The sequence below is a fragment of the Nuphar pumila genome, chromosome 13 (assembly GCF_984573655.1).
Source record: "Nuphar pumila chromosome 13, dmNupPumi1.hap1.1, whole genome shotgun sequence".
NCBI classification, from domain to species: Eukaryota; Viridiplantae; Streptophyta; class Magnoliopsida; order Nymphaeales; family Nymphaeaceae; genus Nuphar; species Nuphar pumila.
The window spans coordinates 29,469,311-29,488,511 of NC_143261.1; positions in this window are offsets into that span (position 1 = coordinate 29,469,311).

The window sequence follows — 19,201 nt, forward strand, 5'->3', positions numbered from 1 at the left end:
ATTTTGCTAACTTAAAATAAGACGTGTATCACATAAAATATAGTGATTTTACCTGAATGGCTTCGTCAAGGCTCTTTGGCCCTCGAGTATACAGACGGTTTCTCAAGCCCGTCTTCAAGCCTCGAGCAAACTTCATTGCTCGATCTTCATCCGATGTATACACATTTGGGCAATAGCGTTCCAAACTGTGGAACTTAGTGATGTACTCGGCGAGGGACATCTCACCTTGCTGTATGTCCAAGAACTCCTGCATCTTCTTCGCCCTCTCGTGCTTTGGAAAGTAGGCAGCGTTAAAAACCTCTACGAACTCCATCCAAGATACAGGACCATCCTGAAACTTGACTGCCCTGGTGGTTTCCCACCACTTTTCAGCATGATCCTTGAGACGATAAGTCCCAAAGTCCACCCGACGCTCCTCAGGCACCTCTAATACATGGAAGATACGTTCAATCTCCCGGATCCAACTCTCAGCAGCTTCTGGATCCGTCTTTCCGGAGAAAGCAGGAGGATCCATGTCCATGAATTTCTTGTAGGACATAGTCCCACCGTTTGTACTCTTCTCATAGGCCACATGTTGTAGATTGTCGCCCATCTGCTGCATTGTCGTAGCTTGCTGGCCTACTACTTCGGCCAGGTTATGTAGTGTTTCCATAATATCGTTGCAGCGGTTTGCCCAAGCCATCTATTTAAGCAATTTAAAATTCATTATAACCTTAGTCATAATTTCGTGAAATACACATACATACTCATATGGTTTTTTGTTTCTACATTATAAAAATAATATTTCTACATACTTACAGAGTCATCGCGGTCGCTGAAAGAGCCAAGATCTCAAATTATTCAGTCCTGCTCTGATACCAAAGATGTAACGCCCCAACTTTTTATAGTAAAAATTTTGGGATAATTTTTTTTTTTGAAATAGCGGAAGTGCAGAAAACATAAGTCGGGTGCATTACAGGGTAAAACAGAGAAATACTAAACATACCATTCATTAATTGAAACATTAATGTAATTAATTACATCCCATAACAGAAATGTAAATCTACTAATCAGAGTTCAAACATAAGATACTGAATAAATGAGATCTCTTGGCTTTATCCAAAACGACACCCCGATGCTCCAATTAGTTGCTACCTGAAAAACATTTAAAGTAGAAGGGTCAGACTCCCCTGTCTGCGTAAGAAGCATTATATTTATATGTGGTGCTCAGTGAGCTGTATACAAATATGTGCAAGTACTGCAGATATAACTAGCATGAAAGTTTATAACATTCTAAGAAGATGATTATGCTTTCTAATTCATGATCCAGTGCAAAAGATGACTGAACTAAATGTATATTTATCCACATTAGTACAAGCTGTAGATTTCACAAGTTTCACTAAAGTCAACTCAACAGAATATAATTCTTCAGAGATAAGTTTCTAGTCAACTTAAATTATTTAATGCTTATCTTACTCTTACCCTGTGGGTACGCACATGCATAGACCTCGTAGCGGACAAAGACCATACAGAGGTCTATTATTTAATAACCCGTATGACTATTCATATGAATATCCAAAGGGGACAGTCAGTGACCGAGAGAGAACTCCCCAGTGGCTAGAACAAAAATTAGGATGCACCCTGTACTTCTGCAGAAGACTTGGATCTACCACCTAGGACATACTGGTAGTCCTGGTCCCCTAACTTCGTGGACTGGAGATCGGGTGAGACGCCTAGCTCTCACAAGAACAAGAATGTCCACGAAGCTTGTACCACCTACCCTCTCCAAGGTAGACCATGGGTCCAGTAACATACACCATCTTTCAGGTGTACCCAGAGCCCTGTGAAACCAGTAACATATACCATTTTCAGGTATACCCAGAATCCAACATATTTAATTTATGTGTATAAATTTTCATTCTTGTTTGTTTGAATCCAGTAACATACATCTTCTTTTAGATGTACCCAGAACCCTGGGAAACCAGTAACATACACCATCTTTTATGTATACCCAGAATCCCATATTTAATTTATATGTGTACAAATTTTCATTCTTGTTTGTTTGGATCCAGTAACATACATCTTCTTTCAGATGTACCGAGAACCCTGGGAAACCAGTAACATATACCATCTTTCAGGTATACCCAGAATCCCATATTTAGGTTATGTGTGCATATTTTTAATTTTATTTATTCTTATGTGCAAGTCATTGCACCACAGGGGATTTTCAAAACCCAAACTCATAATCAGGTTGATCTTAGTATATGCACATTACCCATCGAATGCCTCGAAGGCACCAACCACAATTTCTCATAATTTCTGGTTCAACTTTATGTTGAGTACCTAAACATTCAGCATTTTCAGTTTTGTTTATGAGCTCGAGTGTTATGTCGCAACATAATTTCTGGTTCAACGTTCCGTACCCTCATTGGTTATGCCGCAACATGGCATTATCCAACTTTATCATGTGTGTTCCATGTATTGGACATAATTCTAAAGTCCATATGTGAATCTCATATTTAGTTTACCATCAAAACCATTTCCTTCATAGATATTTCAGTTGCATTTCACCTAAAAAGTCTTTAGAAAACTTTTCTAAAAGAACCCTTCATGAAAATCATTTTAGAAAACTCTTTACTCAATTTTTCATGTTTATTAGTCAACCAATAGGCTCACCGGTCGACCAACCTTTTTGGCTTCAAATCTTCTAATCAAAACATTATTATTTTTTGTAAAATTAGTCGACTGAAGAATTTATCAGTCGACCAGACAAAATGTCTGTTTTCTGGAAAAATTTAGCAGCAGTCAACTGAAGGGTTTATCAGTCGGCTGATTATAAAATTAGTCGACCGAAATTTTTATCAGTCGACCAGACAGAATGTCCGTTTTCTGGAGATATTTAGTAGCAATCGACTGAAGGGTTTATCAGTCGACTGATCAGAATGTCTGTTTTCTAGAAATATTTAGCAGTAGTCGACTGAAGGGTTTATTAGTCGACTGATTAAAATGTCTGTTTTCTGAAAATATTTAGCAGCAGTCGACTAAAGGGTTTATCAGTCGACTGAACAGAATATCAATTTTTTGGAAATTTTAGCATCAGTCGACTGAAGGTTTTATCAGTCGACTGATCAGAATATCTGTTTTCTGAAAATTTTTTAGCATCAGTCGATTGAAGGTTTTATCAGTCGACTGATCAGAATATCTGTTTTCTGGAAAATTTTAGCATCAATCGACTGAAGGTTTTATCAGTCGACTGAACAAAATGTCTGTTTCCTGAAAATTTTAGCAGTAGTCGACTGAAGGTTTTATCAGTCGACTAAACATATTATTAGTCGACTAACTATTGTTCCAGTCGACTAATTTTGCCGTTTTTCTGTAACTTTTAAAAGGGTGTATCTTTTTATTTTTCAAACATTTTGATCATTTTAAATGGACTGTTTTGCCACCCCTTTCATCCTCAATGTATGAAATCTTTCAACTATAAATATGAGTGCATTCCACACTCAAAAACATTGAATCCAATCGAATTACCCAATAGGAATGATATATCTTTATTTTTGCATGATGTGAAATAGCAATCACGTATACATAACTTCAGACTTGATTAAAACCATTCAATCTACAAAGTATGAAAGGTGTATTGAACAAGAAAATACAACCAAACAATAATTTCATGAATAATAATCTGAGATACTTAAGGTTCCACGCCATTTGCCTACTTAATTTTGTTTCGATCTTGAATCTGTCATGGCTAACGCCCACACCAAAAATATATGCATTTCCCTACATAGATTCGAACTGTACGTTTTGATATGAGTACTACATATCACCAGGCATACACATAGGAACAAAATGCCCTTACAGAGAACACCACAGTGCTCCAACGTTGGCCAAGGGTGAGAACCATTGGGTGAACCTCTACATATTAACCTATTGGTGAGTAGGTGTTTCAGCTCATGCCCCCTAGGTTTCGAGGTCCTAAACATACCTACATATAGGTGGTGCTTGTCGCGTAAACTCCATGATATTGCAACATAGATGTGCAACAAGGCATCAACTACTTACATACAAATAGCAATGCTCCTTACCTCTTTGGAGTCTCACGACGGCAAGGCTGCAACTCCTTCTCTTCGTTAGAGCGGCACCCCAGGTCGATAATGGATGTTCACGCGTTCAGCAAGGGAGGTCCACACAGTCCAACAATGGAGGTCGACCACCACCGTGAGAGAGAGAGGGAGAGAGAGAGGGAGAGAGAGAGAGATATGTCTAATGTAAGTCCTTACCAAAAATCTCTCATTTAACTCCTCTATCTAGGGGGAAGTTACTAATTTTTCAAAGCATTAAATCTTCACCCAAATCTCACGTTTTTGGTGGGTGATGTCTATTTCCAACAATGCCCCCTCCTCTCTTTAGCATGATTTCCTCTAACCTTCCTCACTATTTGCTTTATGGGTACCCCTCTTCCATGTCACATGGGATTCTCCTCAATCCTTGGTAGAGCTAGATGAAAAAGCCAAAAATTTAGGCTTAACCTAATCCCACATTTTTACCCTTTTCACCAAGGTAGAAATCATCACTTTCTTGAAAAAAAATAATTTGTGCACAGGGGGTTTTGAACTTGGGTGGGGGTATCACACACCGTGTGTCCTACCACAACACCACACCATCACTTGGTGTTTACTTTTGCAGAAAATTCTCTTTATGTCACAATGGGACATTTTTTTCCTTGTTGATGAATTTCTTCCCATTTCAAGTGGATTTTTCACCCGTTGGTTTTAAACTTGCACTCGCTTACTTTAAATGTGCTTCGGATCTCACGCTATCATCCCGAAACCATCGGGTTTCCTTACTTGGACTCGTGAACCGGGTCAGATCATCGGATCTCGCCAAGATCCGGATCCAAAACCACTTGTGAGAGTTTGTTCTCGGTTTCGTTCTAGAAACCACAAGTCATAAAAATTGTACTGCCTAACTTAAAATCTTACTATTTCATATAACGGATTCCTTTTATTCATTTAGAATTTCATAAATTTCATGGGTTTTACAATAGAGGTCTGTCCAAAATCGTGAATCTTTTTGCAAAATCCCCATCATGACCGTCGAGGGCTTTTAAAGCAACAACCTTTTTCAAAATCGTAAGTTGAATCTTTTTATCAAAAAATAATTTTTACCAATCTATTTCAAAGATCAATCCTAGGGTTGAATCTCTTACCAAAAAAACTGGTTTTAAACCGATCATTTCAAATCAACTCTCGTATTGATCTTCTTTTTTCCAAAAACTGATTTCGAACCGGTCATTTCAAATCAACCCTCGTGTTGATCTTTTTTTTTCAAAAATTGGTTTCGATCCGATCATTTCAAATCAAACCTCATGTTGATCTTCTTTTTCTAAAATTGGTTTCAAATGGGTCATTTCTAGTCAACTCTCGTGTTGATCTTTTTTCCAAAAACTGGTTTCGAACCGGTCATTTCAAATCAACCCTCGTGTTGATCTTTTTTTTTTAAAAACTAGTTTCAAACCAATCATTTCAAATCAACCCTCGTGTTGATCTTCTTTTTTCAAAATTTGTTTCGAACTGGTCATTTCAAGTCAACCCTCGTGTTGATCTTCTTTTACAAAAAATTGTTTCGAACCGGTCATTTCAAATCAACCCTCGTGTTGATCATCTTTTGCAAAAACTGATTTCTAACCGGTCATTTCAAAATCAATCATCGTGTTGATCATTTTCAAAATCAACCCTCGTGTTGATCATTTTTCAAATCAACCCTTATGCTGATCATCTTTTAAATTCAACCCTCGTGTTGATCATTTTTCAAAATCGAGCCTCGTGTTGATCATTTTTTTCAAAATCAACCATCGTGTTGACCATTTTTCAAAATCAACTCTCGTATTGATCATTTTTCAAATCAACCCTCGTGTTGATTATTTTGTTTAAAAATCAACTCTCATGTTGATCATTTTTCAAAATCAACCCTCGTATTGATCATCTTCTTAAAACCAGCCCCTAGGTTGATTCTTTCTGTCAAAAAGAAATATATTTTATCAGTCTCCATCAAAATCAATATATTTTATCAGTCTCCATCAAAATCAATCTTTGGGTTGATCCTTTTCTCAAAAATGATTTTTTAATAGTTTTCAAACTAAACATTTTCATTTTACTTCAAAGGGATCATATGCATGCGGAATTCAAGCAAAATCTTTTGTCAACAATTCTTCATCAATTTCCAATAATTTTCATCAATTTCCAACAATTTTCTTCAACCTCTTATTTTTTCCATCCAGGATAAGGGATAATCCTGAGATCATTCATAGAAATAACACATTTCTCTATAATAGTTTATTCAAATTGTGAATCTTTCTCAAGAGCACAAAATTATCATCACAACCATCAAAAATTCTCAAGAGCACAAATACTTCACCAAATTCAACTTACAAGTCAAAACCCAGTCCTCGAACTGGCCATTTTCAAAATTTTCGATCTTAGATCAAATCATTTCTTAAACCCAATCCCAACACTAGTCATTTTCAGATCTTTGATCTTAAATCAAACCCTTCTTTTAAAAATCCAGTCCTCGCACTGGCGATCTCCAAAAAATTGATTTTCAGATTAAATGCTATCCAACTTCCAAGTTGGTCTAATTCTTTTAAAAACAAGTTCCGACTCAGACATTATTTCAAAAACGAGTTTCGACTCAGACATTATTTTAAAAATGAGTTCCGACTCGTACATTGTTTCAAAAATGAGTTTCAACTCGGACATTGTTTCAAAAATGAGTTTCGACTTGGTCATTGTTTAAAAAACGAGTTTCGACTCAAACATTGTTTTAAAAACAAGTTCTGACTCAAACATTATTTTAAAAATGAGTTCAGACTCTAACATTGTTTAAAAAACAAGTTTCGACTCAAACATTGTTTCAAAAATGAGTTCTGACTCGGACATTGTTTCAAAAACAAGTTTCGACTCACACATTGTTTCAAAAATGAGTTTCAACTCGAACATTGTTTCAAAAATGAGTTTCGACTCAGACATTGTTTCAAAAATTAGTTCCAACTCGGACATTGTTTCAAGAACGAGTTCCAACTCAGGCATTATTTTCAAAATGAGTTCTGACTCAGACTATCTCTCCAAAACGAGTTTCGACTCAGACTATCTCTCAAAAACAAGTTCTGACTCACACTTTCTTTCAAAAATTCAAACTTCCAAGTTGGACTTTCTTCAAAACCCAACTTTCGAGCATGCCGAACTCACAAATTCAACTTCATGCTTAAGGCCATGTTTTTACAATCAGACCTTCAGGTTACAATTTTATCAATTTCAAATCATTTTCCAAACCTTCGGGTTACAATTTCATCAACATCAATCATTTTCCAACCTTCGGGTTATAATTTTTCAATCATTTTTTTACCAGCATTCGGGTCACAATTTTATCAAATTCAACCATTTTCTAACCTTCTAGTTACAATCTTATTAGTTGCAATCATTCTTCAACCTTCAGGTCACAATTTTATCAATGTTAATTATTTTTTCTTCAGATTAAATCTTTTTACCTAAATCCTACTTTCGAGATGGTCGGTCAATCAAAATCCTGCTTTCGAGCTGGTCGGTCAATCAAAATCTTGCTTTTGAGCGGGTCAATAAAAAAATCCTTCTTTCGAGCTGGTCGATCAATCAAAATCTTGCTTTCGAGCTAGTCAATCAAATAAAATTCTGCTTTTGAGCTAGTCGATTAATCAAAATCCTGCTTTCGAGCTGGTCGATCAAATAAAATCTTACTTTCGAGTTGATCAATCAATCAAAATCCTGCTTTTGAGCTGGTCGGTTAATCAAATCCTGCTTTTGATCTGGTTGGTCAATCAAAATCCTGCTTTTGAGCTGATCGGTCAATCAAAATCCTGCTTTCGAGCTGATCGATAAATCAAAATCCAGCTTTTGAGCTAGTTGATTAATCAAATCCTACTTTTGAGCTGGTCAGTCAATTAAAATCCTGTTTTCGAGTTGGTTGGTCAATTAAAATCCTTCTTTCAAGCTGGTCGATTAAACAAAATTTTGCTTTCGAGCTGGTCGATTAATCAAAATCCTGCTTTTGAGTTGGTCAATCAAATAAAATCCTGCATTCGAGTTGGTCGATCAATCAAAATCCTACTTCCGAGCTGGTCAATCAAATAAAATCCAATTTTGAGCTTGTCGATCAATCAAAATCTTGCTTTCGAGCTGGTCGATCAATCAAATCCTGCTTTCGAGCTTGTCAGTCAATCAAAATTATGCTTTTGAGCTGGTGGGTCAATCAAAATCCTACTTTCGAGCTGATCGATGAATCAAAATCCTACTTTCGAGCTGGTCATTTAATCAAATCCTGCTTTTGAGTTGGTCAATCAATCAAAATCCTGCTTTTAAGCTGGTCGGTCAAAACAAAAATTCTGCTTTCGAGCTAGTTGATCAAACAAAATCCTGCTTTCGAGCTGGTCGGTCAATCAAAAATCCTGCTTTTGAGCTAGTCGATCAATCAAATCCTACTTTCAAGCTGGTCGATTAAACAAAATCTTGCTTTTGAGCTGGTCAATCAATCAAAATCCTACTTTCGAGTTGGTCGATCAATCAAAATCCTGCTTTTGAGTTGGTCGTTCAATCAAAATTCTTCTTTGGAGCTGGTTGATTAAACCAAATCCTATTTTTGAGCTGGTCGATCAATCAAAATCTTGCTTTCGAGCTGGTCGACAAAACAAAATCCTACTTTCGATCTGGTCGATCAATCAAAATCCTGCTTTCGAGCTGGTCGAGCAAACAAAATCTTGCTTTCGAGCTGGTCGATCAATCAAAATCCTGCTTTCAAGCTGGTCGACAATCAAATCCCGCTTTTAAGCTGGTCAGTCAATCAAAATCCTGCTTTCGAGCTGGTTGGTCAAAACAAAAATCTTATTTCGAGCTAGTCGATCAAACAAAATCCTACTTTCACGCTGGTCGATTAGTCAAAATCCAATCTTCACATTGGTAAAACTCTCAAGGTCCAAACTTTAGTCATGAGTTTATCAATCTGACATCAAGTGACCCCCTCAAAAAAGATTCCAAGACATATTGCTAGTTTGCTACCAAAAGTATTTGTTGATTCCAAAATTTCATTACACAAAAGAATTTCCTCAAATAATCTTCAATATTCTCTCTAAAAAGGTGAAACTTTTACAAAGAAAGAACAAAAATTCAAGCTTTTTTGTTGATCAACCAAAAGGATGAAGAAAGATCCTTGATATGGTCGGCAGAGGAAAATTCAATGATATTGAAAAGCCAGAAATGAATTGATATTGATCATATCCATAATACATTCTTAAAGACAATTCTTCTGGCAATTAGGCAGTGGAAATATCTCGCATAATAAAAGAACCCACTCAATTTCTTCAAGTCATGCAAACATAATCAAATTATCTGCAAAATGGATCTCTCAATCATCACCAAGATGAAGGTTGATAGGCGAGTTGGACCCCTAGGGATAAAGAAGATTCAAATCATTTCTAAGTTGAAGGATCATGTGATGTATCCTTCAAGGAAAAGTTCAAATCATCACCAAGTTGAATGTTGATGCGATGAACCTCCCGACAAACCCTAAAAGATATTTGATCTATGTTACCATAAAAAAGATTTTCAATTAGAGAGACAATATCACCAATCTAATTCTTGGAAATAAGGAAGACTTTGATCATCTCCGAGTTGAAGGAGAATATGACGAGTTCTTATAAAGAAAATCAGAACATCTCCAAGATGAAGGATGATGCGATGAACTTATCGCCAAACCCCAAAAGCACTCAATTTTATGTCTTAAAAGGTGCAAAAGATCATCATGGGAAAACCCTAAATATCAAACTGCCGAAATTGCCAAAAATCATCTTTACTTATGCAAAATTCTTTTATTGATGTCATTTCATCAACTTGCGTTTGTGAAATTGAGAATAATTTCTCACTTCTCATATCAAGGAAATGAATAACTTTCTTGAAGAAAATCAACAACAAATTTGAATTTGATTTTTGATTCTATGGAGTCAACCCAATTAGAGGTTACACTCTAGATAGAAAAAGAGAATATTTTTTGCATAGATATGCACATTTCAATCATTTTGAATCAACTACAATCTTATTGGCAATATTTTTTTGGCCATCTCAACACAGGGCAAGAACTTGATGTCGAGTTCGATATGTCCTATTTTTCCCATTGTCCCGCCAGGGGCAGTTGTTTTTCAGATCCAAAAGTCCCATCATGGTCTCTTCATTTGAGGATTTCGTATTTTCGTCCCCATTCAGGTAAGGGTTAAGCCTGAGCCTCACTCCATGAGGTATTTTTTGTTCCATCCAGGTTAAAGGCTAAAACCTAAGTTTCTGCTAAAAAGTCATTTCAAAAACTTATTTTGTCTCCATCACGAGACCTACCTTCTATCAATCTCTCTTTTCCAAGCTTCAGAGAATTTCATGATCTACCTTTTACAACCTCACTTCATGAGGATTATTTTTACAATCAATTCCTTCATACCCAGTCAAATTTTTCTAACTGGAGCATTTTTATTTTTGAATTTTGGTGTGTTTTTCTTTACTACTAAGCTCAACTTTGAACCGGCTTAGCAGTAAAGAGGGGCATCTGTAAACACCCCAAAATTTTCAAAACCATTCCCAACATCTTCATTTCACAGATGCCAATCCTCTGCAGGGCAGTGTCGAGTCTCACCCCTAGGTTTACCCCGGTTTAGAGGTCAGTTTATCCCATTTTATCAATAAAATTATCATTTTACCCCCAAGTCACTCTTAGCCCTTCGTCTGTTAGACTTAACCAAGCTCATGCTAAGTTCAAAAGAGTTAGAATGTTAGTCATTTTTAGCTTCTCCTAAACTCACAATGAACAATGTCACCCCATTCTCGCTAAATTTAGCCCATCTTAGGCAAAATGCGCTTGAAAGTGCAGTAGGATCGAGGCAACGAGCACTAGAGGGGGGGTGAATAGTGCTTTTAAAAATTGTCTGCGGAATATTGACAGATTTTGCAATTTGAAAAGCAAACACACAAAGAACACAATAATTTATTCTGGTTCGGTCTTTCCCGACCTACATCCAGTCCCCAAGCAAAACCCGCTTGAGATTTCCACTATCAACCTTGTGTAACTACAAGATCATACAGACCAAATCCGGTCCCACTTCCAGTAACACACCTACTGAAAGTAAACAACTCCTTTAAACCAAGGAGTCCTTCCTTTTACAGAAAATTTAAACAAGTAACAACTTACAATACAACCTATGAGCCCTTCTTATGAATGCAAATGAGATGCAATTGGCTTTTGAGGTTGTTGAAATACTCTACTCACGAATTCACTATCTCTTAAAGGAATTTGGGTGAAAAAACTGAAGTGAAAAATATCACGTGAGTGAGAAAATGAATATGAGTGAAAAGCAAAGAGTAATTGATTCAAATTCATTGAATTGTAGTGCTTTTGAGTGTAAAATGCACTCATATTTATAGTTAAAAGATTCCATATGTTGAGGGTATGAAAGAGTGTCAAAACAGTCTATTTTGAATGATCAAAACGTTTGAAAAATGAAATAAAACACCTTTTTAAAGTTTCAGGAAAAACGACAAAATTAGTCGACTGGAACAATAGTTAGTCGACTAATAATTAATTATTAGTAGACTGACAGTTATCGTCGGTCGACTGATCTGTTAATCGAGCCGTTTGAAAATCTAAACTTTTAAAACTTAGTCGACTAGAGAAAAGTTAGTCGACTGATAATATCATCAGTAGACTGAAAAACCTTTCAGTCGACTGCTGCTAAAATTTCTTGAAAAACATACGTTCTGTTCAGTCGACTGATAAAAGCATTAGTCGACTGCTGCTAAATTTTCAGAAAACAGATGTTCTGTCCGGTCGACTAATAAAACATTCGGTCAACTAATTTGATAAAAAATGACATTTTAGAAAATATGGCGCAAAAGGATTAGTCGACTGGTGAGTCTATTGGTCGACTAATAAACACGAAAATTTAAGAAAAGAGTTTTCTAAAAAAAATTTCATGAAGGTTTCTTTTAGAAAAGTTTTTCTAAAGACTTTTTAGCTGAAATGCAACCGAAATATGTACTCTAAGTAAGGCTCTTACAAGAATCTAAGACTTTTAATGAATATAACATTTGCACACTAGTCTTCAAAGATTCTTCATTGAATTCTTCAATTTCTTCATTGCCTTAGCTGAAATGCAGTTGTACACTTGCTCATCATCAAAACCTTGTACTTGAAGTATCATGTACGACTTTATTGTCGTAACAATCTTCCCCTTTTTGATGATGACAAACTTAATCAAAGACGAAGCAGTTAGATGCATAGATGGAGATTTTACTCCCCCTTTCAATATGCTGCAAAACATTAAAAGTTAGTACATTTCAACCACATATATCACGTATTGATTGGTTTGCATTTCCATCATTACTTCATGCATTTTTAAAACTTTTTTTAAGAATGCAATTTTCAATGTTTTCTCATGATGTAATTTCCATGTCATAATGCAATATTCAATTTCTATCTTTTTCTCTTAATTTCGCATTTCTCATGCAAGGTCTATCTTTTTCTCCTGCAATTTTCATCGTGTGTCTACCAAGAGACACCAAGTTTTATCTTTTTCTCCCCCTTTGTCATAATAAAAAAGAGTAAGGGCTGAAATAGCATAAGAAAAATGTAAATTCAAGTTCAAAATATTACAACCCATAAAGTATCAAAGTTTAGTAAAGACAAGAAAATAAAGATCAGAAAAGTGAGTTAAGCAAGTCCTTGATTTCAGTAATATCTTTCTGAATCGAAGAAAGTTGCTGAGTCACATCTTCACGAAAAGTGTGTTGATGCAACTCCAAAGCTTCCAGTCGCTGCAAAACTTCATCATTGTCTTGACTTGTAGAAAATTTCTTTCGTTTTGCTTGAGATGAAGGTGTCGCAAAAGATGGTGAGGGTTCATAAATTGATGGTTCAGTAGGATCAGATGGTTCAGTTTGATCAACATTTAAAGGAGGCAGATATTTGATTTTCATTCGTTTAAAAATAGTTTGATCAAAGAACTTTTGCTCAATATATTTTTCATTGGTTAAGGGAACTTTGAAATGTGTAAAAATACAAGTTAGAAGACATCCATAAGGAAGAAAAGGTTTTTGTTGCCACAAATTAGTAAAATACACGTTGGCCCAATTTACAGAAATATTTCCAAATAATACATAAAGAGCCGTAGACAGATCTGTGGAATAATAATCAAAAGAACCAGTTTTAGGTAGAACATTGTGGGCAAGGATTCGTCCAGCAATGCGTGCACAAGTTTGAAGATTAATATTTTTGAAAGGAGGGCAATGAGGTGCACCGGAAAGAAGAATTTGTTCAATTTTTTTTCATCATTAAGTTCAATAGTATTGAAAAGAATGTATGAAGGTGGAATTTGTAGGATTTGTCCAAGTAGTTTAGAATCAAACTCAATTTCAACATCACGAACAAGAGAGGAAAGAACTCCAGTTTCATGATCAATTTGTAAATTTGTATAAAACAAGTGGATCAGAAAATGATAATGAAGGGTGTCTGCACAGGAATAAAAAAGATGTAAAATTCCTGGAAATAATTCTCTGATTTTGTAACAAGAAAACATGTGAAAGAGAACATTTCGGCCTGGTAAAATAGGAAGTGCAGAAACCGATCCAAAAGTATCATATAAAAGAGAATTTCAGAGTAATCTGAGAGAAAATCCATATTTTGCTAAGGATGTGGGAGGAGGAGAACCTTTTACGGATGCAGTCTTCTGACAAGGCATGGTTGAAACAAATTCACCCAAAAAAAATTTCAGTTACAGAGAATGATTGATCAACACAGTCATTGAGAAGAACAGTTGATGTCGACTTCAAAATGGCGTTCGGCAGGAGGAAGATATTGTCGTGCGTCGTGCAATAGAAATAGAGGAGGATACAGTGGCTGACGGCGAGTGAGAAGGCTGCCACAAGGGGATTCCAAGAACTGAACATGCACTGATCACAACAAGAGGATTCCAGCAACTCCCTGTCACGGCCAGAAGATTCTGGCGAGGAGAAGTTCGAACGACACTCCGAGGGTTTTTCGAAAGAGAGAGAGAGAGAGAGAGAGAGAGAGAGAGAGAGAGAGAGAGAGAGAGAGAGAGAGAGAGAGAGAGAGAGAGAGAGAGAGAGAGAGAGAGAGAGTTTCATTCTTCAAAGGGTTTCGTTTTTCAAAGGGTTTCATTTTGAAGAAAAACGAAAAGGTGAAAAAAAATGAAACGATGCCTTTTTTAAAAAAAATCGGGTGTTAAAAAAATCCAAGGGGTATCGGGTCCCTTCAGTTGAAATTTAAAAAAAAAAATTAAAGCATCAGTTGACTAGAAATTTATCAGTCGACTAATATGGTGCGACTCATTCTAAAATTTTTTTAAAGCATCAGTCGACTAGAAATTTATCGGTCGACTAATATGGTGCGATTTTGAGATTTTGTTCAAAAAACTAGTATTTTATAAATCCAAAAATGAGCAAATACCTAGTTCTCCCCTAATTCTCATAAAATCTTTATGTTTAAGTGGTTTAGTGAAGATATCGGCATGTTGTTCATTAGTGGAAATAAAATTTAACGAAATGTCTCCTTTTAACACATGATCTCTTAAGAAATGATGTCTAACTTCAATATGCTTAGTTCTTGAGTGCTGAACAGGATTTTTCAAAAGATTTATAGCACTAGTGTTATCACAATAAATAGTTGTTGTGGAGTAATTCAAACCAAAATCTTTTAAGGTCTGTTTCATCCATAGTACTTGTGAACACGCTAAACTAGCCGCTATATATTCTGCTTCAGTTGTTGTGAGTGACACTGAATTTTGCTTTTTACTAAACCAAGAGACTAAGGAATTTCCTAAGAAATGACAAGTTCCGCTAGTACTCTTGCGATCAGATTTACTTCCTGCAAAATCTGCATCACTATATGAAACTAAATCAAAGGAAGATGATTTTGGGTAAAACAAACCAAAATCTGAAGTATCTTACAAATAACGAAGAATTTGTTTTACTGCAGTTAAATGAGATTCCTTTGGATTAGCTTGAAATCTTGCACACATATAAACACTAAACATAATATCAGGTCGACTAGCAGTTAAGTATAATAGAGATCCATCATACCTCTGTAGAGCTTAGTATCTACATTTTTACCATTTTCGTCTTTATCAAGAGAAATAGTTGTACTCTTAGGATTTCTTCTTGATTTTGATGAGTCCATCCCAAATCTCTTGAGAAGTTCTTTTGTATACTTAGCCTGATTGATGAAGATTTTTTCTTCAGTTTGCTTTATTTGAAGTCCAAGAAAGTAGTTTAATTCTCCCATCAAGCTCATTTCAAATTCTTCCTGCATAGCTTTAGCAAATTCTTTACAAAGAGAATCATTAGTAGAACCAAATATTATGTCATCAACATAAATTTGCACAATAAGAATATCTGAATTAAGATTTTTAATAAATAAAGTGGAGTCTACCCGACCAATGGAAAAACCAGATTGTTCTAGAAAATTTCGTAGTCTTTCATATCACGCTCTTGGTGCTTGTTTAAGTCCGTACAAAGCTCTTTTCAATTTGTAGACTTTTTCTGGATATTTCACATTTTCAAAGCCTGGAGGTTGCTCTACATAAACTTCTTCATTGATGTGTCCATTTAAGAATGCACTCTTAACATCAATTTGATATAACTTGAAGTTCATGTAACTAGCAAAAGCTAGCATCATTCGAATTGACTCTAATCGAGCCACTGGGTGCATAGGTTTCATCAAAATCTATGCCTTCTTCTTGATTATAGCCTTGTGCTACTAGCCTTGCTTTGTTTCAAATGACTTCGCCATTTTTATCCAGCTTATTTTGGAAGACCCATCTTATTCCAATTACTGGATGATCCTTTGGTCTATCAACTAGATCCCAAACATCATTCCTAGTAAATTGGTTAAGTTCTTCAGACATGGCCAAAAGCCAAAATTCATCATCACAAGCCTCATTGATATTTTTTGGTTCTATTTTAGATATGAAAGCAATATTTGCAATATATTGCAATTGCCTTCTAGTTTGAACACCACTCTTTATTTCTCCAATAACTTGTTCATGTGAATGATTGGGAACTTCTTTCCAAACCGGTTGAAGAGGAACTTTTTCTTGAGAAGTACTCTCTCTCAAAGGTTCTTCTTGAAGTATTACTTCTTTTCCTTCGCTTAGAGGTATAACCTGCTCACAATTTTCATCAAATGCAACATGTAAAGATTCTTTAATGCAAGATGTTCTTTTATTAAAAATACGATAAGCTTTACTTCTAGAAGAATATCCAAGAAATATTGATTCATCTGATTTTGAATCAAATTTATCAAGATTATCTTTGGTATTTAACAAAAAGCATTTACTACAAAAATTTTTGAAATATGAGATCTTTGGTATACGATCATAATACAATTCGAAACATGTTTTATGTAAAATTGGTCGAATAAGAACACGATTTAAAACATAACATGCTGTATTTATTGCTTTAGCCCAAAAGTATTTTGGTAAATTTTTATCTTGAAGCATGGTTCTAGCACATTCTTGCAAAGTTCTATTCTTTCTTTCAACAACTCCATTTTGTGGAGCCGCTCTAGGAAAAGCAAGGTTGTGAGATATACCATGTAAATCACAATACTTTAGAAAAGATTCATTTTCAAATTCACTACCATGATCACTACGAATTTTAATAATAGATGTAGATTTTTCATTTGTAATTCTTCTACAAAGTTTGGAAAATTCAGAAAAAGCATCATTTTTGCTTTTTAGAAAAATCACTCATGTAAATCGAGAATAATCATCTACTATAACAAAAGCATACTTGCTATCATTCAAACTTTGAATTCTAGATAGTCTAAATAGATCTAAATGTAAAAGTTCAAGAGGACGTTTTGTTGAAACTATATCTTTTGCTTTAAAAGAACTCTTGATTTGTTTACCCCTTTGGCAAGCATCACATAAGTGATCTTTCTTATATGGTATTCTAGGTAGGCCTCTTACAAGATCATTTTTTGATAACTTGGAAATAATTTTAAAGTTAACATGTCCAAGTCTCTTGTGCCATAACCATTGAATTTCATTTGAAACAATAAGACATTTTTCATTAAAAGTGGGTAACTCATCTAGATAAAGTTCATACACATTGTTCCTTCTTATACCTTTAAAAATGATCTTTTTAGATTGAAAATCAGAAATTAAGCATAAATCATGTTTAAAAGAAACATGAAAACCTTTATCACATAATTGACTAATGGATAATAAATTATGCATTAAACCATCTACTAAAAGAACATTTTCTATCAAGAAAAATTTTGGATTACCAATATTACCAATACCTATTACTTTTCCCTTGTTATTGTCACCAAAGGTGACGGTTCCTCCATCCTTACTTTGGAGGGTGGAAAATAACTCCGGTCTTCCAGTCATATGTTTGGAACAACCGCTGTCCAATATCCATTTGATCCTTATTTTGTGTACCTACAACAAAATTAGAAGACAAAGCATTTGACCCCTTTCTATTTTTGAGTCCATGAGAGTTAGTCTTATGAACCCATATTCATTTGGATTTTGGTTTCATTTGATAATAAATATTTTTTTTATAAAAAGATTTAGCATTTCTAGAATAATCATGTCTAGGCTTATAAGCATTATAAGTCCCATGATTAGATGCATTTCTATTAGAACTGAAAAATTTACTTCTATGAACAAATGGTTGAGAATATTGTTTTGATTCTTCACCACATAGTTTGGTCTATTTTGAGTATCAAAGAAGCTATATCCCAATCCGGTTTTATTAACCGAGCATCTTTGAGAACCAAGAAGTCTTTTTAGATTCTCTTGACCATTTGTGAATTTGGTCACTATAGAAAGAAAATCATTTGATTTTTCTTTTAGACTAGTTATTTCTTTTTGTAAGAGATTGATTTTAATTCTAATTTCTTTTATCTCAAATGCTTGACAAGAGTTTTCCTTCTTGAGATCTTCTATCTCTTGAAGTAACACTCTATTTTGAGAGTCAAGAGTTGAATTTTCAGTTTTTAACTCTTTGTTTTTAGAACTTAGACTCTTAAATTTAGCATATAAATCATTGAATGCTTCTAATAAATCATCATAGTCAAATTGACTTACCAAATCTTCTTGTGATACAAAGCACATGTTGGCGACTTCTTCATTTGATTCTTCATCGAAAGAGGAGTCACTATCATCCCAACATGCTTGAAATGCCTTTTTCTTCTTGAATTGGTCCTTGGGCTTGATTTTGAGAAGAGGACAATCTTTCTTGATATGTCTTGCCTTTTTGCAGTTAAAGCACTTGACTTCATTGGGATTGAAAGAATCCGCTTTCTTTACATTTCTTTGAAATCTTCCCTTTTTGATGAATCTTCTGAATTGCCTTGTGATGAGGGCAATATCTTCATTTTCTTCTGAATTTTCAGAGTCAGAAGTAGCCTTAAAAGCGAGAGATTTCTTCTTGGGTTCTTCTTCTTGTCTATCTTGAAGTTGGACTTCATATGCCATTAAGTTACCAACCAAATCTTCAAGAGTGAGAGTGTTTAAATCATTTGCTTCCTCAATAGTTGTGGTTTTTCTCTCTCATTCAAGAGTTAAACACCTTAGGATCTTTCTGACTAAATCCACTTGTGAATATTCTTTTCCAAGGGATTTTAGAGTGTTAGTGATATTGGTCATTCTTGTTACCATGTCCAATATAGATTCATTTTGCTTCATTTTAAACAATTTAAATTTATGAACTAAAGAAGCAATTTTAGATTCCTTTACCTTTGACGTACCTTCGTGAGTCACGAGAAGAGTATGCCAGATTTCATTTGCTGTAGAGCATTAAGAGATGCGATTGAACTCTACCTTGTCAACGACACAATACAATGCATTCATAGCCTTAGCATTAAGTGAAACAATCTTCTTTTCTTCATCGGTCCATCGACTGAAATCAGTTGATGGCATTTGGTATTTTTCTGAAACGTCTCTCCAAATTTTGAGATTCATGAATTATAAGAATATTGTCATTCTCACTTTCCAGTATCCATAGTTTGTTCCGTCGAAGAGAGGAGGACGAACAGAGGAGCATCCTTCTTTGTGCTGAGATGTTGTAGTTGTCATGCTAGATGATGGTTAAATCAAAATAATAGCAAACCGGCTCTGATACCAAAT